Raw genomic sequence first — 24,219 nt, 5'->3', positions numbered from 1 at the left:
GTATAGGGTAAAAGCATACAAAAGGCCAGATTTCATGGTCCATGACTCGTTTTTCATGGCTGGGAATTTGGTAGGGCCCTATCTATAAGAGTGTCCACATGGGGGCTGCACTAGTTTAACTATGTCAATTTAGTAAAACTACTGGTGCAAGTTAGTATTTAGACCAAGCTCTAGGCCTGGTCTGCACACAAAATTGCACCTGTTCAACTAAAGGAGAGCTTTTTAAACTGTGATAAGGGCTACTCTCCAGGTTTTGATGGCATCACTATGTTGGTCAGGGGTGTGATACACTCATAAAACTCTTGTATAGATTCTTCCCTTCAGGAGTGTAGTAGCCTTTGTTATAAATTAATCCTGCTCCAAGGAAGAGCGCGACCACATGAGAAGTTAATGTTTAATTTATGCACGTTGACTTCACACCTCTAATTGATTTGCCTTAACTTTCTTGAGTGTTGCTGTGTAGACCTGCTCTTACTTTTGAATATGCTTCCAAGCCTAGGAGTCACTGCTATTCTCCATTGAAATGAGACTATATGGAGGTGTCAGTGACCTGGACTTGGGAAGTCATGCCTCGTGCCTGGAGCAGGAGTCACACCTAATGGTTGGACCAGGTGTCAGGGGCCAGATGCCAGAGCCTAGGGTCAGAGCTGCAGTCAGAGGCCAGATGTTAGAGCCAGAGATCACAACTGGGTTACCTGGAGTGAGGCAGAGCTAGGGGTTGTGGGCGAATGCTTTGAGCACCCACTGAACTGCTGCTGCTGCTGGGCTTAAGAGTCAATGCACTAACTCTCCCCACGATCAGGCAGTGTAGCTTGGAAGTGAAAGAGTGAGAAAATTTGTTCTTGTGAGATGACAAATCCATTTCTTTAGATCCAGGAAATCTGAATCATTTGAATAAGAAACAGTGTTTAACTGCTTTTCTGAACTGACCCTACAAATCTTCTGAGATTTACCTTCAGTGTCATTACAATCACTTGAGAGATAAGAGTGCCCTAGAGGCACTCTTGTGTTTTAATCCCCCTTCTGACACTTACTCACTCTATGACCTTGGGCAAATCACCTAACTGCTCTTGCCTAAGTTTTCACATCAGTAAAATGGAGATAATGGTATTTAAATGACTCACAGGAGTGTTGTGCAAGGGGATTTGAAGATATCCAGTGCTACACATTATTACCTACTAAGTGGAACCCTTTTGTATTAAAGGGAGGCAGCATTGTCTAATAGTTAAAGCACATGAGATGTGGGTGTTATTTCTGACTCTCCCATTGACTCACTGTGTGACCTTGGACAAATCACTTCACCTCTCTGAGTGTTTCAGTTTTCTCTGTTTGTAAAATTGGGATGACAATAACAAGATACCCATTTTTGTAAGGCACTATGAAATTGTCAGATGAAAATTATTATTACAACTCACAAATCCTGGATAGCTTAAAAATAAGGGATTCTTGAAGGGTTAATGTCATAGTATGAAAGTCCTCTTCGCAGCATAAGCCTCTAAAACAGTATCATGTAATTACTTTGGTTTTAAGGAATTGTAAATTCTCATTTGCATAGAAGGACTCCCTACAAATTCATTTAAACTTATCTGCTGTTTGAAGGAAATCTAATGTGTTTTGTTAGCAATCAGAGCAGTTCATAGACCTAGAGGATCTCACGGACTGTGACATGTTGTGTAGGAGTAGTTCAGGTCTGACGGGTGATAATTATCAGGAATTAGCAGGAGTTGACAGGCAGCTATCGGAATTATTTAGTTTTTATTTAAATTCACAGTGTGAAGAGGAAAAAAAAAGCTAAGTTGAGTTAGTCTATAGAATGACAGTGTACCTGTAATTCTCCGATTTAGGCCAACAAAGTTAATACTGTTGAGAATCTATTTGAAGATGAAACCTTGCATAACTAATTTAGTGTTTGACAAGCTATATCACATCTCAAGTACCATAGAGCAATTTGTGTAGGCAAAGTAACACAGTTCTGGCTTACAGGAACAATTTGTAACAGTGGATCAGCAATGCATTCATTTCCATTTGTGGATTCATTAGCAATATTTTATATTCCAGGCAAGTTGGTAACACAGTGATATATTAATTCTATTAAAGATATCCATCCCCAGAGGTAAGAGTAGAAAGCAAAACCACAAACAAGTTCAGATATTAAAAATTAGCATGAAACCACAGTAATAAAACATTTATTGAGAGTCACTTTTTTGGTTTTTAAATATGTCTTATTTAAACACTAAAATCTTGACATATAGGACCTTGCAACGTGAAAAAGGTTATGCGATCCATTTGACTGACGGTGTTTCTGTTTAAACCATATGTTTTGTTTTTCTGCTTCTTCACAGACAAACAGCAAAGATACTTTCCATCTGAATTTTTTTATAGATTAAGAGAACAAGACAAGAAAGAACAGAAGTAAAGTCTTTACAAAACAGTGTATAGTACATTCACTCTGACAGTCTGCTTTGCATGTGAATACAAAATGGCTACCTGTTTCTGTAGCCCATAGAATGCTTAGAGTTAAAAATGCGGTACATAGAAAATAAAGGAAAACCAATTACATAACTAAGTATATCACACAGTGGTGGCTGGTCATTAGGGACTCGTGGGATAAGCCCCACAAATAGTGTTATAACTGTGTCATTCAACTATTGTACTGGAGGCTGCAATATCACATGCTATCAATAGGAAACTCCTTATGGGTTGAGCTGCTCTAGCCCATGGAGGCTACTGTACATCTAGCTGCTGCCAGGTGAAGGGAAAGAGGCTTCTGGCCCTGCATCACATAGATGACAGGCAGCAGATGGAGGAGAGGCAGAATAAAGAATACTGTCTTTGGTAGGGCTAGCCCCACAGGGGCAGAGTATAAGCCTGTCTGCAGCACAGGGAGGAGAAACAGACCAGGAAAGTCAGATGTCTGTAGGGCTGTTTCAGGTCTCATGCAAATACTTCATGCTGCCTCTGCTTTTCCAGAACCAGCAACGGGTGGGGATATTTTATGAGAAGAAGGTACTGAGAGTGGTGGAGAATGTTGATTAGAAGTGAGAGCTTTGGAGGTTGGGCTTGTGTTCTGAGGAGTGTGAGAGAGTTCAGAGCTGATGGGGGTGGTTCTGAGCTGTGGAGAGATGTAGGAAGGGAATGGGGGGGGGTTCAGCCTAGGGAGGGGTTCTGAGCTAGTGGAGGGTGTGTTGAATTGAACAGAGGGGGTCTGGGAAGATTCTGAGCTTGGAGGTGAATGAGTAGTGGGGAATGTAGCCAACTGTGTGTGAGTATTTTTGAGGGGGGAGAAGAAGACAGTGTGGTGAGATGGTAGGGTAGATCAGGTGAGGAGACAGGCTGGATTAGGAGAGAACAGTGAAGGGTGACAGAGAAATATGGTTTTCACCTTCTTCACCATTCGTTGTAAGGTGTCATAAATATAAAGAGAAGGGTAAAACCCTTTAAAATCCCTCCTGGCCAGAGGAAAAATCCTCACCTGTAAAGGGTTAAGAAGCTAGGATAACCTCCCTGGCACCTGACCAAAATGACCAATGAGGAGACAAGATACTTTCAAAAGCTGGGGGGAGGGAAAAACAAAGAGTCTGTCTGTGTGATGCTTTTGCCGGGGACAGAACAGGAATGGAGTCTTAGAATTTAGTAAGTAATCTAGTTAGATAGGTGTTAGATTATGATTTCTTTAAATGGCTGAGAAATTAAGCTGTGCTGAATAGAATGGATATTCCTGTCTGTGTGTCTTTTTGTAACTTAACGTTTTGCCTAGAGGGATTCTCTGTTTTGAATCTAATTACCCTGTAAGGTATTTACCATCCTGATTTTACAGAGGTGATTCTTTGTATTGTTACTACTTTTTTTACTGTTTCTTTTATTAAAATTCTTCTTGTAAGATCTGAATGCTTTTTTAATTGTTCTTAAAATCCAAGGGTTTGGGTCTGTGGTCACCTATGCAAATTGGTGAGGATTTTTATCAAACTTTCCCCAGGAAGTGGGGTGCAAGGGTTGGGAGGATTTGGGGGGGAAAGACGTTTCCAAACAACACTTTCCTAATAAAATAAACCCAGACAAACGTTTGGTGGTGGCAATGGGAAGTCCAAGGGCAAAGGGTAAAATAGTTTGTACTTTGGGGAAGTTTAAACCTAAGCTGGTAAAAGTAAGCTTAGGAGGTTTTCATGCAGGTCCCCACATCTGTACCCTAGAGTTCAGAGTGGGGAAGGAACCTTGACATAAGGGCATTCTTGTTTTCCATTCTGAAAGGCAAGAGAGCTTGAACAGGGTAGAAGGCATCCCTTTTCTTCCTGCTTGGTCATTAAACTCCCTTATCCCCTAGCAAAACACTTCCTTGTGCCCTCCCACAACCACAATGTCCCAGTTTTTCATTTGAAAATATGATCAACATGTAGGGAGAAGACAGCTACTTAAAGTCCCAACTTTTATTTTAGGCACCAGTTGCCCTTGGCTTGCTCATGTGTGGCCAGATTGCAGGCTAAATGCAACCTATAGAATTCTATTGTGTGGCCAGGACTACCCTCATCCTTGATACAAAAGTCTAGTCCTCAGGCCTAGGTCTTCAAAATATTTAGACACCTAACTCCCATTGATTGAGATTTGGGCCTTAGTGACAACAGGTCCCAGCATGCTATGTCCAGTAGTGAACAAGAGATGATAGACACGGTTGGGATATACAGTAGATTCTGCTTAATAGCAATCCTGATATTAGCAAATTCTGGTTAATGGCAACGTTTCTGGGAACCAATCCCACCCCATTAACATCAGAGTTAATGGAATTCGGATATTGAAAATGGCATGTGGCTAATTAGCAGCTTTCTTTTTTTTTAAGGAAGGCCTCACCTGCAGGCAGGTTTGTGAGGCTGCAGCCATGGAACGAAGTATTGTGGGCAGTGGTGTATTATCGCCTAGGCCGAGAAGGCCTAGGCCTAGGGTGGAAAATTTGCAGGGGTGACAAATTTACAACAGCAGCCAGAGACGCCAACTTCCCCCAGCGCTGGTGGGTGCTCGTGCCCCCTGGCCCTGCCCCAACTCCACCCCTTCCCTGCCCTATTTCCTGCCCCCATTCCAACCCCTTCCCCAAAGTCTCTGCCCCAACTCCACCCCCTCCCTGCCCCTATTGGTCCCCTTCCCCAAATCCCCGCCCCGGCCCTGCCTCCTCCTCCCAAGCACATGGCATTCCCCTGGCAGGGAGTGGGGAGAAGCAGGACCCGGCGGCGCACTCAGGGGAGGAGGTGAAGTTGGAGCAGAGGTGAGCTGGGGTAGGGAGCTGCCGGTGGGTGCTGTGCACCCACCAATTTTTCTTCGTGGGTGCTCCAGCATCCATGGATGCTGCAATTCTACCAATCATAGCGTGTATTGAAACCACCAATGGTGGCGTGAATTTGTAAAAAAACTAAAAACAAGTTCATATGGGGACGGCAATTATTTCAGGGCCTAGGGGCGGCAAAATCATTAATCCGCCACTGATTGTGGGACATGTGGGGCACCCTCTACAAGCAGGTTTAGAAGGCTGCAGCCAGGGAAAGGAAGTGCTGGGACGTGTCTTTGCTAGCTGCAGCCCAGCAAACCTACCTGCCTGCATAGACTGCATAGGAGGTAAGGGGCTGCAGGTGGGGCTGGGGGGAGCGGGCAGCGCAGTAGCAGAAAGGAGTGGCTGCAGCCCGGATGTCAGAGCGGCACCATATGTCTCTCTCCACTCTCCAGGCTGTGAGCACCATGCCAGGGGAGAGCACACAGGGAAGGAAGCGCTGGGATGTGCCTAGCCCTGACACCTGGAGAGTGCAGGGAGAGGTACAATGTAGCCTTACAGGGTCCCTAGCATCCCAGTTCGCTGTAGTAAGCACTGGCATTCAGGTTACAGCCCCCTCTCCTCTGCTGCCCAGTCTGCAGGCAGGTTTGCAAGGCTGCAGCCAGGGAAGGGCATCCCAGCTCTTCCTTCCGTGGATTCTGCTTTGCAAACCTGCCTTCCGCTTATTAGTAAGTGACAGATAATAACAGGTTTCAGAGTAACAGCCGTGTTAGTCTGTATTCGCAAAAAGAAAAGGAGTACTTGTGGCACCTTAGAGACTAACCAATTTATTTGAGCAACTCTTTGCTGGCAGCCAAGGGGTTGTGGAGAAGTGGAATCTATCAAGGGTGCTGAAATTGGCAGTATTGGGGGTGCAGTAGCACCCCGTGACTTGAAGCAGTAATAACTAAATACATGGTTTCCGCTTTCAGCACCCCCACTACAAAAATTGTTCCAGCACTCCTGAAATCTTTTGTACTGTGAAGGGCCTTGAAGGAGAAGGCAGATAACTTATGTTTGATACCATAGAGAAGGTGGAACCAGTGGAGAGATGAAAAGAGAAGGGTAACTTGGTAAAAGTAATGGACTAGGAAAACTATCTTTACAGCAACATTGTGAATGGATATGAGTGGCACAAGATTGCATTTGTGAAGGCCAGAGAGAAGGATGTTATGGTAATCAAGACATGCGATAAGAGTTTTAGCTGTGTGGATGGATAAGAAAGCATCTGTAAAATACAGCCTATGCGGAAGTAATTGCCAAGATTTAGACCTAGCCTAGAGGACTTAGAGGTCTAAGCTGAAGATGACAAACATGTTATGGACCTGAGTGACAAGCAGGATGGTGGTTCTGTCCATAGTGAAAGGAGGTAGTGGCGATGACTATTGGATATTGTGTGGATATTGTTTTAGCTAAGTTGAGCTTGAGATGACAGATAAACATCCATGAGGAGATGTCAGAGAGAGAGGCTGAGATTTTAGTTTGGACAGAAGGAGCCAGGACTGGAGAAGAGAGAGATTTGTGAGTTGTCAGTGTAGAGATGGTAGTTGAATTTGTGTTTGCAGATGACATTTCCCAGAGATATGATGTAGATTGAGAAAAGAAGGGGACCAAGGATAGAGCCCTTGGGAATCCCCACAGAAAGTTGGAGGGGGGATAAGGAGGAGCCTTGAAGGAACACTCTATGGAAAAAGTGATTATAGAGGTAGGAGAAGAACCAGGAGAGGACAGAGTCACCAAAGTCAAGGGAGGACAAGATTTTAAGAGGAGGATGGTTGACAGTGTCAAAGTGGCTGACAAGTCAAGGAGGATGAGGATGGAGAACTGATTCTGAGACTTGGCTAGGAAAAGGTCTAGACTTTGGCAAGAGCAGTTTCAGTGGAGTGCCAGGGAGGGAAACCAGATTAAAGAGGGTTAAGGATGGAATTGGAAGAGAGGAACTTCAGACCGTGATTGTAGCCAAGGTGTTCAATGAGCTTAGAGATGAAAGGAGAGGGGAGATGGAGTAGTAGTTGGGAGAGGCATATGGAGTAAATTTTGGCAGGGGGTTAAAATGGGAAAGACTAAAGCATTCTTGAATTTTGAGGGGAAAGAGCCAGAAGAAAGTGAGTATCAGGGGGTAGTTGTTAGTTTGTATCCACAAAAACGAGGAGACTGGTGGCACCTTAAAGACTAACAGATTTATTTGGGCATAAGTTTTCATGGGTAAAAAAAATGCATCTGAAGAAGTGGGTTTTTTACTCATGAAAGCTTATGCCCAAATAAATCTGTCAGCCTTTAAGGTCCCACCGGACTCCTTGTTGTTTTAGAGGAGACTGAGAGGTTAAAGAGAAGAGTAAGGGAGGAGATAAGTGAGCATGAGGGACATCAGGAGATGGGATGGGATGGATCAAGTAGAAGTGTTAGAGGAGGAGCATTAATTGATGTATTGGAGGGGTGAAAGGCAGATTGCCCAGCATTAATTTGTTGTGGGAGGATCTCAGTGTTAATGGATTTATTAGAGGAGGCCGCCCAGCACTCATTTGGTGGAGTGGGGATGATCCAGCTTTAATTTAATTTAACCTCCATCCTTAGAGGTTTTTAAGGCCCGGCTTGACAAAGCCTTGGCTGGGATGATTTAGTTGGTGTTGGTCCTGCTTTGAGCAGGGGATTGGAATAGATGACCTCCTGAGGTCTCTTCCAACCCTAATAGTCTATGATTCCATGATCCTAATTGATTTGGTGTTTGTGTTGTGTGGAGGGCAACATTAATTAGCAGCTCATCGTGGAGGTCAGATTCTTTAGGCCCAAGCAGAGGGGGTTACCTGTCCCAATGAGAGACCAGGCAAGAGGGGGCATGTCTTGGATGGTGGCACCAGTGTAGTTTGGCCTGGTGAGTGGGCTTAGTCACTGGGCTAGTAGGTGTGTGGTAAACTTTTTGGCTAGGTGTGTGGTGAGTTTTGTGATTACTGCTGTTGATTGACTAAAAATTGTGCACACAGCTAGTCAGTGCTAGAATGTTCTATTATTTTGGTTAGTGTGTTCTCTTTTCTCCATCTACTTGTTAGCTTTATCCAACTGTTATCTCTTGCCTCTTGGATGATAAGCCCTTTGGTCAGGGACTGCCATTTATTATATTTGTAAATCACGCTTGGCAACCGACAAACCCTCCACGTTAAGTTGTAACACACATAGAGCTGGACTAGCAACATAGAAGTCACCGGGCTGCACATTGGGGTTGTCGGCGATGACAGCGGCGGGATTCATTGAGCTGGTGCTCGTGGAATTTGGCTCTCTGGTTGGATCATTAGCTTCCTGACTGCTGTCAGGTACTGGCAGGTGGCACGACGAGGATGCTGATCCATTGTTGATGAATGCCTGCTGGCTAGCTTCAACGGTGGCCTGGAAAAACTGCATCACACCACTGAAGATGCCATTGCTTGGCTAGATGACTACACGCACGCTAAATAAATAATTATATTTGTATAAGGTTTTCATAATGGGACCCTACTGCAGTGTAAATGACAGGGTACAAGTCCTTGCCATTCATATTCAGGTGGGAGTGCAGTGGGAGTGTATCTCAGTTGCAGCTGGAATAGAATTGCACTCTAGGATGAGGGAGGCTAACCATTTTGTCAACATCAACAGCATTACATTATAGAAATTGACTTGTGAAATATTCATGGCTTGCACTCTGATTATATAACCTTGAGATATGGAAATAATGATGCAACTCTCTCTTCATTGAAAATCATTTGACTTTGAAGGAAATAGTTTTAGTGTTTTTCTTTAATTGTAACTGATTTTTTAATTTTTTTAATTCTCTAATTTCTATAAACCTTGGATCATTGTGGCACCAATGCTTCCATTCACCTTATGTTCCTTTTGGCCAACTTGCCCATTATCTGCAATTGGAGGCAAATTCTGTTCAGTTGTCCTTTTTCTTTACTAGTACAATCAAAGAGGATCCTGTTTTTATGTAATTTTTTTCTCCCCGATCTCTTACAGAGAACCCTCTGGGAGTGTTCAAAGTGCTTAGAAAAATTTATTAGGCAGAAAGTTAAGTTGTACTACACATTTCATACAGAGCTGAGTGTGATCTATGGTGATGGTAATAGTCATAGACTGCTGTAATGTGTATTAGTGCTTTCTCAGATGCTAATGGCAGATGTTTTTGAGGAAAGGTTGTTGATGGTCACAGTTAAGTTCTTCTGACTACTGTAGTAGCTTCAGCTCCAGATTTAATACTGACAGTATGGCATTTCCTTTGATTTTACTCTAATATGATACAAAAATCCATTTTGAAGGCTTAGGAGAGATATAATAATGTTTTGGGAAAGCAATCATTTTTAAAAAATTCTTTCACAGTGAAGTTTGAGAAATGAACTGTCTAAGATGGCAATTTTTAGGAAGTGAAAATTATTTAGTATTGTCTCAGAAACTCAAAAAAAAAATGGAAATGCTAGAAAAATTTGCTAATAACAAAAATGTTGATTTGTGTGTTTGCTAATATTGCCAAAGGAAGGCAAAGTTGTATTATACAGGACAGAAATAATCATGTATTAACTCAGTGATTATACTGTGAAAAATGACCATGCATTAATCCACAGGGTCATGCTGTTATTATTGTGAGCAAAGCTTTCTGTTGATTTCAGTGTGTTTTATTGATTTCAGTGGGGAGGTCTGCTTGAAATCTGATAGCACAGTACAGCCTAAACTCATGATCCCATCACATTTTTTTCTGTAGCTGCTGCAGTATTTGAGTATGGTGCATGGAAAAAGTAATTTGAGGCGAGTATTAAGGAGATATGAAGGTAAATTCACTTGAATAGGATGGGTATAGCAGATTGGCTATCTTCTCACCACTCATTTTGAATGTACCTAACTAGTCTGAAGATCCCAATAAGCAGCTATAAAATTAACATAGGCCAAGCAGATTTTACAAAGGGTCCACTAGGCCCTTAGTATGTATTCAAAGCCACTGAAAGAGTGAAATGGCATGTGCCAGAATTGCACTGTGATGGTAAATAGGCCTGACCCTTGTGTTTCTCTTGATATTTGTTTACAGGAAGTTAGTAAAGAAAACTAGGGTGCAAAATGTTTAAGGAAATTTGAGTCAAATCTTTATCTCAAATAATATATGCACATACGGACACATTGGTACAAAAATTATCTCACAGGAAAGATCATGAAATGAGACCGTTCAAACTTCCAGGGAGATAATGGCCTGATAATGGTCCAAAAATAACAGAGACAGAGAGAAAGACAGTATGTTACTGTGGATGACAGACTCCTTGCCTGCTTTCTTTTAGGCTTGGGAAATGAAAGAAACAATGAGCTTATAGTTTAATAAAAATTGTATGTAGGTGGATATCAAAATATTCCCCTTCTCACCAGAATTTGGTAGGATCGTGCTCTTTGAAAGGAAGCCTCTCTAGCTGGAATGTGGAAGAAGTGGAAAGAGAAAGGTGACTGGTGACTTCCTTGGAACAACCAAGGAAGTTTCCAAAACCCAGATGGATGTCTCCTTTGGCGTTGGGAAGAAGCCTCATTCGTCAAAAGAGTGAAACAAGAAAAGGGTCTTTATGCACATTTCTTCGAAATGGGGTGTTTGATGGGACTGCAATGTGATAATTTGCAGCATTCAGCGCCTCTCAAATTCCTTTTGTCTTCTGTGGTGAGATGACCTTTTTCTAATATATTGTGCTTTAACTTAGAAATTAGGGTGGAGCAAAACTGCAGACCATTTTTTATAGATTTATAGATTAAATAGCTGAGAAGAATGTTCATCCCTGTTCACACCTCTTCCCCAATCTTGTTTTTCTGAAAAAGTGCCATTCAGAGTTATAATGCTGTAGGTTCTGTCAGCAAGAACAAACGTACTTTGTTGAAAGTAAGCCCATTTTAGCTTGAAAGCATCATGAAAATGGGCCTGATTTTGAATTCCCAGAGCGTGGCGGAGAGAGGCATCATCTGAGCACAAGACTGGGAGCCAGAATATCCTGAACTGTAATCTCTTACTCAGTCTTTTTGTGGCTGGAGTAGTCACGTGACATCCTGGTCTCACTTCCCCTATCTCTGAATGAGTACTGTAGTTATTTGTATCTCAGTAATGCTTAGAGGTCTGAATCAGCCTCACCCCTAACCCCTTATGTTAGGTGCCTTAAACCTATATAACAAAAAAGAAAGTCCACCCAAAAGAGCTTACAATCAAATTGTTTGACACTGGAACTGAAATCTGACCTCTGATGTTGGGGTCATTTTGGATCCTGTAGCAGTCATCTTAAAGACCACTCATTCTGAGACACTAGATGTGCAAACAGGTCATCCGAGACAAACTACAAACTGCAAGTATATTTATATAGGGCCAGATTGGCCTTGCACTTTGCATTAGTGGAGGTGGAAGGACACAAAGGGAAGGACACCCTGTGCAAGAGCTAAGGCTAATTGTAGTCCTACACCTGGTGAAGCAGAGGGGCTGCTGCCTCCATGCATCCTGGGTGCGCAAACTGTTTACAAAGTGGTGAGGAAAGAGACTGAGCCAATATTCCATCAGAGACCTGGCTGGGTGTGGAGAGGGGAGTAGACTGCATTGTCTTGAATATTCCCCCTTGCCACTGAGGAGTGGGGTTGTATATATCTTTGTTTCACTAAAAGCATGCAATACTATATTTTTCTCATTTTGTTGTGGATCAGACTGTGCAGTTAAAGTACAGGTACATATATATATATATATGCATAGGCCTTGACTTGAATATTCAACTGACAATCTAACAGGGATAATAATTGCATGTGCTATCCTACTGGGATGTTGTAAGGGTAATTAGCTACATTTTGTAAAGTACTTTCAGTATGACTGTTTTACCATGACTATTCCTCTTAACACAAGTTTCTTCAATGTTAAAGGAATCCATTCTCCCTCCATTTCAGCTTAAGCCTCAAAGGGGTATCAAGCTTTGTATTTTGACAGCAGCAACAACATAATCACATTTGGATTTTTTTCCCTATTGGAGGAGTAAAGGTAATGATGTCTTTTGAAACCCTCCATCAAGCCCCATTAACAAGCAGGCAATAAAAGCATAATACCAGTTTTAATCTTTAATACTCCAAGTTGAAACCTGTTTCAGTGCAGTGGACACAAAGGGTGGGATCCACAAAGGAACTTAGGTGTTGCATTGCTGAGCATCACAGTTCTTAACTTCTAGGAGCCTAGAAAATCACAGGAACAACACCGCAATCCACAACACCAAGTTAGGTGGTTAAGATCCCTATGCAAGGAATGGGGAGACATAGGTACCTTAAAATATGATCTACAAAGCCAACACACTAGGCAGGAAGCTGTCTAAGCTCCCCAATGGGGGATGTGCATGAGAGGGATGTATTCTAAGCCCCACCCCTCTCAGAGATAGTGACCTGAGTGAAGACTGTAAGGAGGTGCCTAACTTTGCTCGTTAGGCGCTCGTAGCAATCTATGAGCGGGAACCAGCTGCCTGGAATCAGACTGTTTAGGTGCCTTTTGTGAGAATGAGTTAGGCGCCTGCCTTGTTCCACACAAAATAGCTGGTGGAAGAGACACTCATCTAATAACTTCTAGCCTAGTGGTTAAAGTAATTGCTTGGGATGTGGGAGACTTAGGTTCAATTTTCCGCCTCTCTGCCAAAGGGGAAGAAAGGATTTGAATGGGGGTCTCCTACCTCTCATGAGGAGTGCACTAACCACCGAGTTATGGAATAGTCTGATGTGGGGCCCCTCAGGCTTTCCTGTTAAAGATGGTCCACAGTGGATAAATAATGAAAGAGTGTTTGGAGCAAGGCACTGGACCTTGGGTCTCCCACTTGAGTGTTTAGGGCCAGAATCGCCTCCAGTGTCTTTTTGGTGTAGAAGCCAGATTAAAGAGGTTGAGTTTCAATCAGTTTTTAACAACAGTCACACAGTTCATCTCGTCTCTCCTGCTTATGAGAAGAGTCACAGGACAGAACTGCAAACACCTTGGCTTCAAATGACAGCACTTAATTGATAACCCTCCCAGCCAAAGCAGATCAGAGAACTGGACCTGGACAGAGGGAATCCACAACTCTTACTCAGACAGAATGCATGTTGCTCTAAAACAAAGTGTATGATCATAAAATCAATGTGGTGTTCCACAGGCGTTGGGTGGTGCTTTCTAACATGTAATAATGAGGTGAACTTGGTGCCCACGAAAGTGAGATAGACTGATAGATGGTGGTGCTGTGTGGGGAAGCTTGCATAACAGCCTATACACGCACCATAATAGTCCAGTTCTGAGCCTTTTCTGAGGTGAGGCTGTCATTCATGTTAAATTATGTTTTTCATCTAGACAAGCAGCCATTGAAATGATCAAATTCACATTCACTTGTAACCTACCCTGAAGCCCAACTGAACATATCTTCAGAAATAAAAGGCTCGTGCCTTATTCCGCTGTGCTAACAGCAATGGGTGTAAATTAAACCCATAGGGATAAGTTACTGTTTCAGGTCAGTGATATAATGGTTCTCAAAGTGTTGTTCATGGCCCAGTTAAAGGTGGACCATGGAGCTGCTTTTCTCACAATGATGAAGCTTCAGTAAGACTACAAGAGATAATTAGCTGCCAGCTCTACTCATTCTCACACTATTTAGTTTCCAGGTGCAATTTTTTATGATTAAAATAAATAATGCAGGCTCTCCTCAGCACTGTGTATAGCAGCTTTATGTCTTTCTTTGTCAAGAGTTTCCTTAGTGTATATTCAACTGGAATCAAACTTGTGCACTCACACAAACTGGAGGGCTAGCAAATGTACAGGATGACAGAAACAAGCTGAAAAATGACACAGAGATGGGAGGAGGGATTTACAAAGACGTAAATATCAGTTAGACACCTAATTGCCATTTGTGCCTTCAAAAATCTCCCTGTAGTGCAGCAGGGGTTGAAAAGACAAAAAGGAAAGGTTTAGCATTAATAAAATATGAATTCTACACCCAAAGACAGTATAGCACAAATAAATAGCACAGATTGAAAATAGGAGGACGTAACTAAGCAGCCATATCCACCATATCAAGATTATTTTTATATTGTGTCCTCATTTAAATTATTGCTGTTTCACATAACCAAGCATGATCATTACTGCCATGAAGTAGTGGGATTGGGAGGTTGGGGGGTGAGGAAAAAGTCTACCAAAGAATCTCTGCCTTAAGAAGTGAGTCTCAATATGAAAATGTTTATTTGAGTGGCACTGATAAAAAAGCAAGCTGTATTCTATCCATGAACAAGGAATTTCAATAACCCGGTCAAACATTACAAAAATAAGAACCAGTTGATCTCTTGCATGACATAGGTTTTAGTTTTTCAAAATTGTACGAGTTATAGACTCAGGCAATCATTGTCATGAAGCAAACGCCAGGCTATCACGATAAATAAGAACCACAAATGCAGTTTTGATTTCACATTATCTCTCCTGTGCTTGGCTGCTTCCAAGTAGCTGTCACTAACTTTTGGCTCTATGAAACTGGAGGCAAAGGAGTGTGTCATATGCTGTAATTCTTTGTTGTTCTGTCAAAATCAAGTTTATAATCTGCTTTGGTGTCTTCAGCTACTGTCAGCTTGCAATGTAGAATTAAATAAATCTCGGTGGTGAAACAAATAACTGGCATATTGTTTCCCTTTTGTGAAATGTGGGGCTATTTTTAAAACATATTTTATACTCCACTGCTGATTAAAGGTGGAGGATTGACAGCCCTGGACACTGAAATCTTCTATCTATCCACAGAAAAGGTTGTGGCCTCTTAAGCATTCTTGTATGGGTCTTACCATCATACACCACCCCTGAGCTGGATAGACCATCTCCACTCCCATTCAGTCTCTGCTGAAACTGCCAATAAGATAACAGGTAGAGAAGAGAGAACAATTTGTAACCCAATAATTTGTTCGTTTTTGCTCTCCCCCCAACTCTAGTTGCTAGTAAAATTTAATCACAGAATAAACTCAACCAGTAGTTCTTGATTTGCAGATGATTCACAAGCAGTTCATTATATGTAAACAGTTTCTGTTTGGAATCTGAATGGCACTGCTTAGCTTTGCTTGTACGTAGAGGTCATGTAGCATTCTGTTCTCTGATTGTATGACTGTTGTCATAAACAAGTGTTCAGTACAAATGCTACTATTTTGAACTGCGTGTTCCAAACTTGCTTTACATGAATGTTCTCTCAGGGCTTGTCTATACTTGGAAATGTACTGAAATAGCTATTTTGGAATAATTATCTAGAATATCTCCTCATGTGGATGCTCTTATTTTGGAACAAGAGTTTCCATGTGGGGTTTTTACACCAAAATAACTATTCTGGTACAGCTATTATGGTAAATTTCTAAGTGTAGACAAGGCTTTAGAGAACATTCATGGAAGGGGTGAAGGTGTCACAGGAAGTAGATCCATTAACAACAATTTCCCAGATGAAATGAAAAAGTAAAATTTAGCCAAAATTCTTCCGTGTGTAGGGTTTTTTTGAAATCCTGGCTAGAAGGACTTTGTTTTAAGATGAGTGCCTTTTGAAAATAAACTTATCACAGGGCTCTGAAGTTCACTGCTTCTTATGTATCTAAATAAATAGTACATGGAAACAACAGCTGCATATTTTAACAAGTGTCAGCTCTGCATTCCCACATTATGATCGGGCACTATATATATATTATAATCATCTTTAATTTAATATGTAATATTTATTACTAAGTCCAAGCTGTGATACAGATAAGACGGTTCAAGTTTATATTTATGTTCCTATCAAATTATGTTGGGTTTCCAATGATGATATAACTTACTCTCTAGGCTATTATAATTTGACAAGTTTCTACCTAAATTCTTGTTTGGTATTATCATTTCCAAGTGCATTTTTAACCCTTTGAAAATATAAAGGTTTATAAATATTCTTCATAGGAAAATAAAAACATAAGAAGACAGTTTAATTACTACTATGAATGATTTTTTGATAAAACGATATTTGAAAATACTTCACCACATCTATAACTCCTCAGTTTCCATTTTCTCTATGCAATATCTTGGGGGGAAAGTGCTGGTTTGACTCCACTAATTTGTTAATTGATAACTAGGCTGATGTAGCAGAGGGACAGATTGGCTTCCCTGCTGCTTTTAGTGCTGCTCAGGAACACCCTGCAGTTTATTTCATGCTGAGTCTCCAGCACAGTGTTATTGTATCTGACCTAATTATTGAATTGGAGTGTCTAAATCTTTACACGCTCCCATTGTTCAAAAACAAAACAGTCTGAGGAAAGAGCCATTAAAATGCCATTAGAAATATCAGGCAATAGGTGCTGAGATTTGTGAAACTGCTCTGAGACTGAGAGAGGAGGTGATATTATACATTATTTACTTGAGTTTTCTATTTGATTTTATTAAACTCATGTGTCTACCAACCAAAGTAACAGTGATTCTATCTTGAAAAAATAACTTTTTAAGGGGAAAGGGGTTGAGTAAGGAAAAACTCTTCACTTACATACTTTAGAGATGGGTTCTCTGGTTCAAATGTCCTCAAACTTTGTGGTGGTTTTGAAATCTAGACATAAATTTGACAACTTGATCCTATTTTTTATTTATTTATTCTGATTGATATTATTGTGTGTCAGGTATACAAATCCACTCATTCATTTAATTATTTTTCTATATCAGACATACTCAGTTCCCTGCAGAACAAAGACCATTTTGCAGGTGGGGTTGGGAGGAATCATGCCATGTTTGGCCAGTATGGCTTACTACAGTTTCAATATAATTGTCAAGATTTTCCTCCTTCCTAAATGTATCTTTATTTGTCTGTGGTCCCTCAATGGCATTGTTTGGAAGTTCTGTACATTGCCACTTGTGGAATGTCTGATACTAATTAAAGGTTTAATGTATGTAAATATTTTGCAACCTCAAGCAGCTAGCAAGTGTCACACTCTGGGGGTATGATCTGCTAATTCTTCTTTGTATGGCAAAAGAGGTGACTAGCAAAGTTCAAATAACCAAGTCCAGATCAGTGAACCAGTGGGTAACATTGGGAGTGGCTTGATGTAAGTCTGAGATACCACTGGTAAACAATCGAAATAGGCACTGATTTACAATGTAGTCCATAGTTTGCAGCTGGTGTTCAGTCACATTGTACATCTGCCATACAATGTTATAAAATGGTTTCATAGAGCCATTGTTTCTGGAGTAGGCTGAAGCCTGGAAGTTTTTTTGTGGGGTCAGCAATCAGGTATTTGGGACACTGGAAAGAATTTTGGAATACTGTTAATGTGCCTCAGAATTGAATAAGAGTGCTTTAAGGGAGTTTCCAGCACACTCTGGGACGTACAGTTTGTAAATCCAGGAAATTTCAATTGAATAAAATAATAAAGGTTCAAATTAAAAAACAGCATTTGCATAAGGTCAGAGTGGTGCCTCTGACTCTGTTTCTAAAGTATGCATCTCCTGAGTTATAAATGAATCCCCAGTGCATCTCTCTCAAAGTGCAAGCCTGCAGATAATAAATTTGTCTTTTTTTTTCAAGTCAGTAGGTCTAGTGAATAAGGCGGGCAGTCAAGAGACCTGAGTTTTATTTAATCTGTACCATTGACCATCTGTGTGATCTTCAGTGAGTCGCTTCATATTTTCATGCCTCTGTTCCTCTCCCACCCCCGCATCCCATTGTTTATTTAGAATGTAAGCTCTTTGGGGAAGTGACTCTTTCTTGTGATATTTTTGTGCAGCATCTAGCACAAGGGGACCTATCATAGGTTGGTCGATCCTTTGGTTATGTCTACATTGCAATTAGACACCTAGTGCCAGCTGACTTGGGCTCTCAGGTTTGGGGCTGTTTAATTGTAGCATAGATTTCTTGGCTTGGGCTGGACCCTGGGCTCTAAGACCCTGTGAGGTGGGAGGGTCCCAGAGCTCAGGCTGCAGCCCAAGCCCGGAAGTCTACACTACAATTAAACAGCTCCATAGCCTGAGCCCTGAGAGCCAGAATGAGCTGACATCTGTGGGCCACAGCGTTTTAATTGCAGCATAGACATACCCTTAGAGGCAAGCTGGGCTTAGCGTTACCTATGGCTTAACAACTATCCCTCAGCCTCACTGATGAGCTGAGACAACATAAGGCTTAATTAGTGTCCCCAGCTGTGGGTAATGAGGCTTAATTAGAAAGACTGACCACTAGCTGTGGTGGTGAAACAGGAAGGCTACTATTTAAGTGGGGATGCAATTAGGTGCCTGTGAAGGAGCCTTGAGCTAGTGCCTTTGAAGATAAGGGAATAAAAAAAAAAAAAAACCACAACAAGGTTAGTGGAGGCTGAGTGCTGCAGAAGTACTATCAGTATAGGACTATGAATTAAACTTTTAGCTACCCTGAAGGGTAGTAAATGGTTGTGTGACTTGGCTGGAGTGCTGAGTCATAGAGGTCCTAGTAAGAGAGTCTAGAGAAGAAACTGATTGGGACTGCCTATTACAGCTGAGAAAGTGGCCCCCTGGATGTGGTGTGAGGCAAAGTCCATTACAAGGCTGTGTCTGGGTAGGTGGGGATGCCCTAGAGAGGTAAGGATGTGTGTTTACAGGGCTTCTAGATGCTACTATAATGCAAATAATAATAGTGTACAATTTGTAGTATGTAATACTCAAACAGTCATAACTTTAAGGATTTTTTCCCCTAAACTTAGCAAAAGATGCTAGACTGCAATAAGGTCTGTGGACTATCTAGCCCATGTTTCAAACTTCAGTTCTATGAAAAAGCATGCTTTTAAATTTCTTTTGAAAATGTATGGATTGGGTTGAGGAGGAATTTGGTTAAAGATTTACCTTGGGGTGGATACCAAGTATGGAAAGTTAGGAAAAGATCCAATTTTTCAAGTTAAGTATGTGAAAACAGGGTTATAATTGAAACACTTTTCAACTTAAAGATGTATCTGGGAACTGTTATTAAAAATAAGTATCAGAAAATGCCCTGAAATGTTTCTACCTCCACCTTTTATCATGCTTTGCCTAAGTCACTTCAGCCTACCCTTTATAGAGTTTAGGGAGGTACATGATGTGATTCCTTTCATGTAGTTATTGCCTGTGTGAACTAGACTTGCCTTTGGTCTGTAATAGATCACTGAGTGGCTCTTAGACATCTGCAACTGGATATCTTGTGATTTATATGCAGCATTCTGCTCTCTTTCCCCCCAGCCCCCCCAACCCCTGTCTCCCTTTTTAAAAAGAAAGCTGGTACTGTTAAAAGACACCAGATTGATTGGTAACTATGAAAATCACAATTTCAGATGTTTACCTGAACTGAACTAAGCTCCAAGCCTTTTTCAAGGCTGATCCTTTGAGAATGGCTACTCCTCCACTAGGGGAGTGCTCTTCACCACTTTCGAAGTGGGGGCCACTTTGGCAAAAAGCCGTCAATGTGAGAGCCACATCAACCCAACACAGACGGTTGACCACTCCAAGTTCTTTGTTGGTGGATACAGTAATATTACCATTATTGGTAATATTGCTTGGGCTCCAGGAGGGGGTGAGGGGTGCAAGCTCTGGGAAGGAGTTTAGGTGCAGGATGGGACTCCAGGCTGGGGCAGATATTTGAGTGCAGGAGGAGGTATGGGGTGCTAGCTCCAGGAGGGGGTTTGGGGTGTTGGCTCTAGGAGGGGGCACATGGGTGGGGCAGGAGCTTGGGGTGCAGTATGGGGAGGCTGCAGGTTGGGTGGTGGAAGAGCTATTCAGAACCTGCCCATTAAAAGGAACGGCACTTTCTTTGGGCAGCTCCGGCCCCGCACTGCTCCTGGAAGGGGCCAACGCACCCCTGGGGGCACATGTGGCTCTGTGCGCTGCCCCTCTCTGCAGGCATCACCCTTGCAACTCCCATTGGCCACAGTTCCCCATTCCCAGCCAATGGGAGATGCAGGGGTGGTGCTTGCAGGCAGGAGCAGTGCATGGAGACCTCTGCTACCCCCTTGGCTTCCATGGGGGCATGCTGGCCACTTCTGGGAGTGGCATGGGGCCAGGGCAGGCAGGGAGCCTGCCTTAGCTGCAGCCCCACTGCCACCGGAGAGTGCAATCAACAGGGAGCCGCATGTAGGGTCCATGGGAACCGCCACTGGCTTGCGGGCCTTGCAGTGAAGACTGCCTAGTGCAGTGTTTGTCAGACAAGGGCCTGGTGATCTCACAACTTTCCTATGTGACCTTAGGATTTGAACAAAAGTCTGCAGCAATGACAAACTGGAAAATAATCTATTTCACATAGGCCCTGATTAACTTTTAAAAGTTTTAAAAGTTAAGTATTCTCAGATGAAATTATCCTGAGAGGTTACTGTGTTTGTGTGTCGGAGAAGTAGGAATTTTTCCAGTGCCTCTAGGAAGAAACTGGAAATGGGCCTGGAAATTCTTATTTATTTATCAAAACTAACCCTTTTGTGTTGATAAGATTTTTTCAAAATTTACAAACACTCTCACAATATTATTGTTCCAGATAATGCTCCATATATATTGTAGATGAGGGATCCTCCATTTTTCTGCTTCTTTGCAAAAGTAATGGCTCAGCTGCTTCTGCAGCATTCCCTCTCCCTTCTCTGGATCCTGTGGAGGGATTTTAGGGAAGTTTTGTTACAGTTCTGGGTCAGATCTGATCTTTGTAAGTCAGACTCACCTCTTGGAGGGCTCTTCAGTATAGCCACTGCTGAATGCTCAAAAATCATAAATCAGATCCCCGAAATTATGAATCTGACTTAAAAATCATAAAATAAAGAACTTAAGTTTTTGTTATCTGACTTGTGGTGTTTGAGCCTTCAGGGTGTGCTTGGGTCACCTTTTCAACAGTTTCTCTCTAACTAAGAGTTAGAAAGTTATTTTTTTTCATTTTTTTTTAAATGAAAGCTGAGATTCTTACATATTAACTTTTCTCTTGAAGCTGAGGCTCTAAATAATCAATCAGCTGTGAAAGAGCTTCCCAGGCACAGTTAGGTCCAAATAACTGTTTATACTTACTATACATAACATGCAAGGCCTAGCTACATATACATACTACTACTCTGGCAGGATTTTGCTGGCTTCTGAAACATAGACAGTGAGGCTGCTAGAAGGCTCTCAGAATATTTAAGGAAACTACCCATTTCCTCAAGCTATAGTTACACTGCCTCTTCCATAATTTATATGATCTCTAATAATAATGCTTTGTGTTTATTTTGTATATTGTTGCAAAAAATCCAAAGCACTTTAAACTTGAATAATAGTAATAAATGTCAGGTTTCAGAGAAGCAGCCATGTTAGTCTGTATTCGCAAAAAGAAAAGGAGTACTTGAGGCACCTTAGAGACTAACAAATTTATTTGAGCATAAGCTTTCGTGAGCTACAGCTCACTTCATCGGTGAGCTGTAGCTCACGAAAGCTTATGCTCAAATAAATTTGTTAGTCTCTAAGGTGCCTCAAGTACTTCCATTGAGCACCTACAATCTGCAGTTCAAGTCAATCAGTGAGAATCTGGCCATTTATTTAAGTGGCTAAATGTGATATGTTCTGTGTCAAACATGCAGTTGGTGTCAGAATAAAGCAGAGTTCTCTTGATTCCCCAGTCCTCTCACTGGTCCAGCCATTAGACCTATCTCTGAAATGACTGATACCATTTGAGAGAGATTAAAAATCTGATGATATCCTTTATAATGGCTTTCTTTTAACATTTTATCCTCTAGTAATCACTAAACTTTCTGCATAATAGTTGCTTATTATATGGTAAACTATTGATTGTTACAGTGAGACTTTTTTTAATATGGGTCAGTGGTAAAATATGATGTGAACTTGTTTTTAATTATTTTTTAATCTGTGCTCTTCCTTCCATCATTGTCACTCTATCAATTTAAACTCTATCTCCCTAGGATAGTAAAACCACTTGAGACAATAGTAAAGTGTGGCAAAGCACATGGTGAATACTAATGCAGATACAGTACTTCATATTCCAGATTGAATGACTAAACTTCCAGCATGAGGACTGGAAGAAAACATTTAAATATTGCATGAGCTTGACAGCTTTTATAAACTGCAAATCAAATGAAAGGAAATGTGAGGTTTTTTTCTTCACAGAATGTGAGGGGTTGTTTTTTTTGAGTAATTAGGAAATGCTCAACAGGAAAAAGTTAATTTTAGTTTAGTCTGTTTCTGAGAGCAGCTGTGCATTTTTTCCCAATATGTACAGAAAAAGTGAGCTTCATTCACTTGACTAGAGGCTAGATAGAAACCACTGGAGTCAGCAGTGCCTAGGTACTTATTGTAAAAAGGGTGTGACACACAGGAATGCTGGTAAGAGACAAATCTTTATTTCCTGGTCCATTGCATGACAGGTCAGTTACAAAAGGCTAGACTGCTGTCACATGGCAGAGGTCAATATCCATTGACTCCAGGGACTACTGTTATACTTCTGTGGATCCTATTACTGCAGTGTCTGGGCACCTCACAAAGGCTGAGTTTATATTCACAGTACCGCTTTGAGCTAGCTGGAGAACTGAGCTGTAGAGAGATAAGTGACTTCTTCAAGATTGTACAAGAAGCTTGTGGCAGAGCTGGGAACTGGACCCAGTTTTCTTAGACCTAGTCTATTGCCTTAAATACAAGGCTATGCTGCCCTGGAACAGGGCAAGGCTGTCTTACACTGCCTCACTAGGAAGCAGCATGAGAGGCTATTTTATGTCTGGAGATGGGCTCAAGCAACACATTTTGGATGCAGAATTAGAGATTAATTTTAACTTTTCCCAAAGTACAGAGGGTTTCAGTTTGGGGCTTCAGAATCAGTATGGATTTAAATATAATTTTGCACTGTTTGCAGCTTAAACTTCTCTTGGCTTATGTATGACAAGCAAGTATTAGACTAATACTTTTCTTTGAAAGTTTGTAAAACAATGTACCACATTACTGGAGTACTTTTTCCCTCATTTCATTATGACAACTACATCCTAGCTAAATGTTTCACAGAAAAAGGGTTGTAGACAGTGCTGGTTAAGACAACTTACTAGTCTATTCTTGCTTGACATGTACAGGCACTACTTACTCTTGTCCTATAAGATGCTGGCTTTTGTTTTCAAGTGCAACACTATGCTCTGCTTGAACATTGTGAAGCCTCGTGGTGGCACTTCTAGATTGTACATAGATCAAGGGACAATTCCCAAAGATCTCAATGGGAATGCTGCTAGTAGAAAACATTACTGTGTATATATCTGTCAGGCTTTTAAAAAAACAAAGCTCTTCTACTGAACTGAACTGAACCAATCTGTTGACTGACTTTCTGTGGGCTTCATGGTAGGAGAGGCTTGAAGGTGGTGGAATTAGGAATAAGTTCAAGGACTGTTTCCACTGACTAGGAAGTGGCATGGAAGGAAAAGTGAAATCAGCAGTGGGAGAAGCAAACAGATCAGTGGTCAAGGTTGGTGTCATTGGTGGAGTGGATGAGGCAACAGTCATCTGCTCTTGTCTCCAGTGAAGTAGGGAGTGGAATTTAAATGATAAATGGAATTTTTTATTTCTTAAGCTGTGTGTGTGTGTGTGTGTGGGTGGCTTGTGTTACCAGAAATGCATTTCTAACTAAATAGGCTAGGACACAACAAGAAATACAGCCTGAGGAGCATGCAATTATTCAGTGTATGGAAGTGAAATAATCATGTCAGGTACACTTCCGATTGCTGGGCCTGCTCATGTCAACTTCTAATTAGACCTGTTCTGTGGCACAGAATAAATAATTACAAGCACTACAGTACTTTGTTGCTGTCATGACTGAAGTCAGATCATTATGCATCCACTGTTCCATTAAACACGTATATACAACCCAGATTAAAATAACATTATGGCTGAGAAGCTAAACTATAAGAGTAAGGCTGTTTTCCAGTTGGTTCTCCTGCACCTTTATCTCAATCCAGTTTTTATTAGGGCAGTGCAGCAGGGTTAGCCCTATCTCATCTGAGAAGTTGAG

The sequence above is a fragment of the Eretmochelys imbricata genome, chromosome 3 (genome assembly GCF_965152235.1).
Source record: "Eretmochelys imbricata isolate rEreImb1 chromosome 3, rEreImb1.hap1, whole genome shotgun sequence".
NCBI classification, from domain to species: Eukaryota; Metazoa; Chordata; order Testudines; family Cheloniidae; genus Eretmochelys; species Eretmochelys imbricata.
This window is presented reverse-complemented; position numbering follows the sequence as displayed.